The following is a 7,012-nucleotide window of genomic DNA, read 5'->3' on the forward strand; positions in this document are numbered from 1 at the left end:
AAACATACAAAGATTAAGCAGGCCAAGCTGAACAGCTGGCGTCTCATCAACAAACTTCTTAGCCAGAATTTTGCTTACTTCTTGCAACAGCAAAGTTCAGAGGGATGCATTCTTCTTTGTGGAACAAAGAGGGCACTGTCTACCAAGCTTTTGCTGCACAAAATCATCTCAGTAAAATTCACATTTGCTGCTTGCCAGCTCCCTGCTTTCACAGGTCTGCTCTCTGGACTGCCTTCACTAGCCCTATTATTTTTTGACCCAGCTGCTCTAACGATAAGACAATCACCATGAGTTGCCCATAGAACACAATTCACATTTCTTTCTGGAAAACAGCATCTAAGAGAGAGAGAAATTTTTTCACCCACTCCAAGACTTTTCTAGAGTGATAATCCTGCAAGGAAAGAATCCTTACAAAATGTGATTATTTTTAAAAAGAGAATTACTTATTAAATGCACAAGTAAAATCTTCCCTTTCTACTTTCAGGTTCTATTAGCATTAAATCTCTCAGTTTAAAAAAAATGTGGAGGAAGGGAGAAATTATAGTGTTATGAACCATGAGTTACTCATAACACCCAAGGAGGTGCTATTTAAACTAAGCAATATATTTCTTGCATGCTGCCTCTCCCATAACAGTTCTTACAGGGTAGGAATGAGTGCCTTGATGTTCTTACTACTGAGGGAACAGGGGGGCTGCTCTGGTGGGTACAAAGTCTATGAATGTTTACAAGGCAGGATTTCTACAACATACAAGGGAGCTAGTCATCAGCAAAGGTTACTTCTAGCTTAAGCAATCAGTTCAATGGACTTTAGCATTGTTATATAATTGTAACCAGAAGTCCTCTGGGAGTTTGAACCATGCTGTTGTGCTCTCACAACAAGTAATTTGTGAGGCATCTCTCCCCTTAGGAGTCAACATCAGTCACTAATGTGGAGCAGCTGTGAGCTTTCTTTGGAATAGAGGTACTCCCAATGACCAGAGTCCAGGTTATACTCTAATCATCTCCTATGATGTTATCCTGCAGCTTTTCTTCAGGGCATGATGCCACCTCACAACAGAGCATGTAGCCACGTCACAACCACTTTAACTTTCTCATCAAGTTCATATTTCAGGTTTACAATTGTTTCTTCATACTAACTTTCAACCATCATAGCCAGCCTTACAACAACTGATTTAGTGCTTTTTGTGCTACTGATGTTCTATTGACTCCTCTTTTACATTCCACAGATGAGATCCTGATCCATCAAAATCAATGAAAGCTTCGCCACTGACTTCTGCCAGACCTAGGCTTCAACCAGTAGCCTCTGGCTGTTGCTAAACCTGTATTTTAACCCAGATACAGTTTCTCATTTCACCTTTTTTTTTGTTTTTCTCCACCGCACATTTCTTCCAACAACTCAGCAATACACACAATCTAACAGCCTACCTGGGTTCTTATTTCTGCTACGTCAAGTAAATAATGTTTTGAAATAGGTTGCAGCTTTCACCTACCCTCAGCCAAGTTCATACAGCTGTGGCCTGTCATTTCAAAGACACATGATCTCAAGCTGCCAAAACATGATTCTGGGTTAATAGGGGCGAAAATAAAGCTATGGTCAAACGAGAAGGAAACATTAAGTTGTTTTGTATTTTAAAACTGATTAAGCATTTGCAAACAGTGACTCACTGAAGTCCTAGAAATAGGCTTCCAGATCAGTCAGTACTGATCCAGACATCTCTCTCCCAAAACAATTACACCTTAACTCATCCCTGTTGGCAGTGCTAGCTGTAAAACAAACAGTGCTTGATGTTGCCCTGTGATGGTTCTCTGAGGGAAGAAATTTGGTTTAAAAGCACCAAGGTAGTTCAAGCCAGAAGGTCTCAGGTGCTCTGAAGTTGGCAACAGCCCACCTCACAGTGATTCTACTGTGCCAGATCAAGCTGTGTGATGTGTTATTACTGTGAACTGTAAGAGAGACATCTCTCTGAACCAAGAGTCCACCACAGCACTCACTCCCATACCTTCCATCTCTCCCCCCCCCCCCCCCCTTCCTTTTTTTTTTCCCCTAATGGAAAACCAGAAGCATGACAGGGAGGAGAGGAAGAAGTGAGGACAGATAGTTACACACCCAGGCTGCATGCTGACAAGCAAGCAGGATGTGACTGCAGTGCCCATCTGGGCCTCTGAGATAGATTTGGGCTCACAGTTCAGGTGCACCTCTATGCCTCAAAGCTTGTTATGAGCATGAAATTTCCCTGCATCTGGCAGCCTGGACAGCTGACTCTGTGAGGATGACCACTCCCATTTTCCATTGGCATAGCCCTGTGCTGCTGTATTGCCAAACTCACAACGGGGATTTGGGCATATGGTTTCTCTTGTTGAGGAAACTTCCCTGGCTCAGTTCTGCAGTGACCTCCAGATCTTGCTGGACAAGGGCAAAGTCACTGTGCTGCAGGAAACTCTGAGGTCGAGGCTGGTAGAAGCAAAGAAAAATATAATGGTTACTGCAGGAAAGCAAGCTGGTAGTTGTTGTCATTATTGTATGTGACACTACTTGTATTCCTGTACAGACTAAAGGCCACAAGAGACGGCAAGGAGGATCAATTCTGCTAGGTGATGAACTAAACTACAGTGAGTGTCCACCCTTGCAGTTGGCAGATATAAGATGGGCTCATGTAAAACAAATATCTAAAGTTACAGCATTTACTCATTAATTATTTTGTTATAAACTCTTTCACTTATTTAAAGATGGGAGAAGTGGAAAAGAGAGCAAACCAAGAAAAGCTGAAGTCTGCAAAAAAATGTGTCCGAAGCCTACAAATTATGATTTTGTAGAGCTAATTGACCTTTGGGAGTGATGCAGAAAATGATGATCAAATCAAGGCAAGAAGGGGAGAGGTAGGAAATAAATTTCCAAGTATTATGACTCTGGATCAGGTTATTAAGAAGAATCTTCATGCATGCAGGTGAAACCACAGACTGCATTTTCTCTTTAGATCAGGTAGGAGTCTCTAAGCAGATAAGAAGGAAAAAATTTCTTCTACAGAGCTCTGTCGCTAAAGAAATGTCAAAGAAGGTTTGGTTGATTAAAACAATTTCCCAACACAAAGGATAAAATAAATTTTACAGGATGGTCTATTACTTCTTTCAGTGACAACCCTTCTCATCTCAGTCACAAATCATTACGTATAACAGTAATATAGCTTTTCAATAGCTATATTGGAGGCACTAATCCTTTCAATATTTGGATTTTTTGACATATGCCCCTTCTGAATTGGCAGTGTGTTTAACATTTTACTAAATTAATTTGGGACAAATTCTGCTCTTTGAAAATTTCACGTAAATCTGAAGTATCTGCCCAAATATAGACTTACACTTGTTGTATCAGGGTAAATGAGAGCGTACTTTGGCCGCATTTTTTTTGGTATCCAGCCCAGGGGCAGGTATATAATATAAGCAAAAGGTTACTTTCTAACTGCTTGTAAGATTTAAGGCAGATAAATAAATAATAAGAATGTTTTTGAAAGGAGATATTCAGTCTACTCAAAGCGCCATCCAAGTCATTAAAGAATTCCCAGGTGCCAGCATTTGGAAAGGGTATTAGCTATTCAAACATTTTAGGCAAAGGTCTCTGCTGTTCTCTCTCCTGGGTCATCTCAGATTTCTTCAGTCTCTGCCCAGAACTGAGCACAAGGGGGAAAGAAAGGCTAGAAATTTCAGAGGAGTAACAACTTCTCCAGAACTAGGAAGAACATATTTTTCAGTCTTGCAGTCAAAATGAGGAAAACCCTCATTTATTAGTACAACCGAAAGGCTGGCTGAGCGAAGGCCACATGCTGCATACAGAGGGACAGACTCTGCTGCAGATGCTGTGCAGGAAGCCCTCTTTTCCTCCCCTTTTCACATACAATTTACCTAGTCGGCTCCATTTTATTACTCAGAAAAGAAACCACATAAAAATGTCATCACGATTCAGCTGGGATGCTCAAACAAAAGCAGATGGGTAGAGTAAATCTACACAAAGACAATAGGCTTGTTGTGGAGATGGCTGGGCTTTGCTGACAGTGCCCCAGAAACAGGGATGCAAACACCTTACTGGGTGTTTGATGCTTGGAGGCCACAGATAGTGACAGTCATCCGAAGCTACCCACCCCACGTGAGTTGGTCTCTGGCTTCTTCACCTTTTTAAAGGTTAATAGTTCGAAGTAGGTATCTGAGACTGAGCAGAAATTTCAGATCAGGAAGTATTTTCCCAAGGAAAAAAAAGGAAGAGGTGTTGGAAATAGCAATCACTATAGAAAGTGATGTGAGAAAAGGCAAGTGGTCTCTGACTGTCTCACAAAAGGAGAGAAGTAGATGTCTCCAATAGGAATAAGTTCAGCCGAGATAAAAGTAAAGCTTACTAGAAGAAGGATGTTTTCTGAAAATGGCATCTTTAGTTAATGAGATCTGCCTTGTCACTTGTCTGATCCCAGAGCTCCCCTGGATTCACTTCCTGCTCCGGGCTCTCGGGTGGTAGGCTAAACGCGCTCATCTTGTCATCTGATTGCCACAAGCTTTTCTCATAAATCACCTAGATCTCTCTTACCCCTGTGCTTAAATGCTTTAGAGAGGTTCTGTTTGGAAACACCTGCAAGCTGCAGACTTCTTGGGCTTTCTTTCAAGTACAAGTTGATTAAACCTTGTTAAACCAAGACTCTGCTTACTCATGGCTGCTGATTCATCCCTCTCTGAGATATGTAGTCTTAGTCATAGCTCTGAAAGCTGAAATCATCCAGGTCCCTGCCACTCTAAGACATGCTCTTCTATCATTTTGCTGTGGCAACTGCAGCTTGTGGAGACGAGTGTCTCCTAAAAATTTAACTTGTAAAGACTAGGGATCATCATCAGCAAGTTGATTCCAGGGAATCACCAAAGCAATTTGGCAAACTTTCATGCAGTGCCTATCCTTGCTTAGGATGTCTGAAAAAAACCCCCTGTATTAGTTATTTGTGAATATATTAACTCCTAATGTCCAGGCACTAAGATGATAGGCAGCCTGAAATGTGGATAATATCTGTACCAATGCATTAAATCCTCCTCAAGTCTAACCACAGTCACACACAGCAGTTTCTCACTGTGCTTTTCTACCAGAGTTCCTTAACAGCATCCTCCTATTCCAACTGTCGGCAGTTTGACTGGCAGCATGGTGGGTGCAAGGTTAGAGGGCTGCACCTCACCCCTCTGGGTACCTGAAACACACAAAGAAAGATGTGTGTGTTCAGCTGCCAGCTGGAAGAATCACACTGACTCATGTGATGCCCAAGCAAGATGATATAATCAGCACGTCGGTACTTCTTACCCCAGTAAACTCTTTACCTGTTCCCTGTGCCAAGAGCAGTCAGGAAAATAGATGCCATTAAGGGAGGGATGAAAAGCATGAAATGAACCTTAAAGACATAGAAAACTTAATGTCACAAAATGACAAAGCTCTTTGGTGCCTGGGCCTGTCTTTTTCTGAGTAGGGCAGGATAAGCCTTTTTTTGGGCATATTGCCTGTCCAGGATTATGCCAAAAAGAATCTCCAGGGAAGGCTTGTCACAGTCCCACAGATTTCCTCTTTGTCTCAGTGCAGCTGTTCCCATCCTGACCTACTAGCCTGATTTCTTGCTGACTTGTTACTGAGAATGCTACTGCAGGGATTCCAGATGTGGAAGAGCCTAGCCCGTGGCACACGCTGCATCTTCTCCCTTTGTTCTCTGAGTCTCCCTGTGACTGTGCATAGCTTGCTCAGGTCTCACCAATGGAGAAAACGACATTGGTCCCACATAAGCCAAAAACACCAGCATCCTCTTTCTTTGAACAAAGTCAAAGTATTCCCAGATTTTTGCCGTATTTGGTACAATATCCAAATCAGAGGAAAGTGTATTATACCAGGTAGGGCCATTCCGGTCCCTTCTGTTGCTATTAAACTGTTAACTTGGCTCCAGTTCCTTACTTTATGATCAGCAATGCTCAAGGCTTCGCTTTTCTGTTCTTGAAAGCTTGTTCAACTGTTTCTCATCCACAATCTCCTCCCCTTCTGTCAAGCAGCCATCTTGACGTCTCCTCCCCTTCTTGACAAGCAGCCATGCCTTCTTTATGGAGAAAAACTCTGTACTTTCATTTCTTGTTTTCTATCTTTTACTATCCTATTTGCCTTATACAGTAATGACTCAATAAAAGTGTTCCAAGCCACATTGTTTCTGAAGGCAAAGACAATCTGAACTTTTGAGATAACTGGGAGGAAAATCAGGCTTTATATTCAACACACCCAGGAGCAATAACCTCTGTGTATATCTTGCTGCATCAGAACCATTTGCGGACTGTCTCCACCATGTGAAGCAGTGGCCTCGAAGATAGAGAGCAGTATAACTTGTGAGCAGTGTCAGCCTAACGGATGCCCTGGACAGTGCAACAGTTGTCCTACAAGAGTATTTTGAGAGCAGCGTTCTTAAATCTGTACCAGTAGAAATGGTGATGCGGATTAATAAATATTTTTCTTTTTATTGAGGTGAGGCACACTAAAGAACACAAAGGAAGATGAGCTCAGGGCCTACTACACACTAAAGGTGTTTTCAAATATCTTATAGAGCTGTGTAAGCATACAGGAGTCGTGGTGCACTCAGCACTAACTTAAATGCATTTCAAGATGTTTAAGTCTGGTGCTGCAAATAGTTTAGTGAGGTTCAGTACCTAGCTAGCCTGAGATGAGTGGAAGGGAACTCGAGTTTGATGTCTCACCTAAACGGATGGCAGCTCTAACAGGGTGGAGCCAGGAGGAGATGAAGGTGTTTGGCACAGAGGTATGTGCATGTTCTGTGCAAAGGCAGGAGAGTTCAGTCCTCGTGTTGGGGCTGCTGTGCATTACTAGAGCATGGCATCTTCCTTCCCTGAAGCAGGTCTCTAAGAAAAAGCTGCCTAGCCAAGAGCTGGCTGCATGATGCCTGGTGCCTCTCCTGACTGCCTGGCTGCTGAGCGGCTCCTTGTTTGAGCCTGGGATGGACATGGAAGG

Source organism: Colius striatus, chromosome 2 (assembly GCF_028858725.1).
Source record: "Colius striatus isolate bColStr4 chromosome 2, bColStr4.1.hap1, whole genome shotgun sequence".
In the NCBI taxonomy this organism is placed as follows: domain Eukaryota; kingdom Metazoa; phylum Chordata; class Aves; order Coliiformes; family Coliidae; genus Colius; species Colius striatus.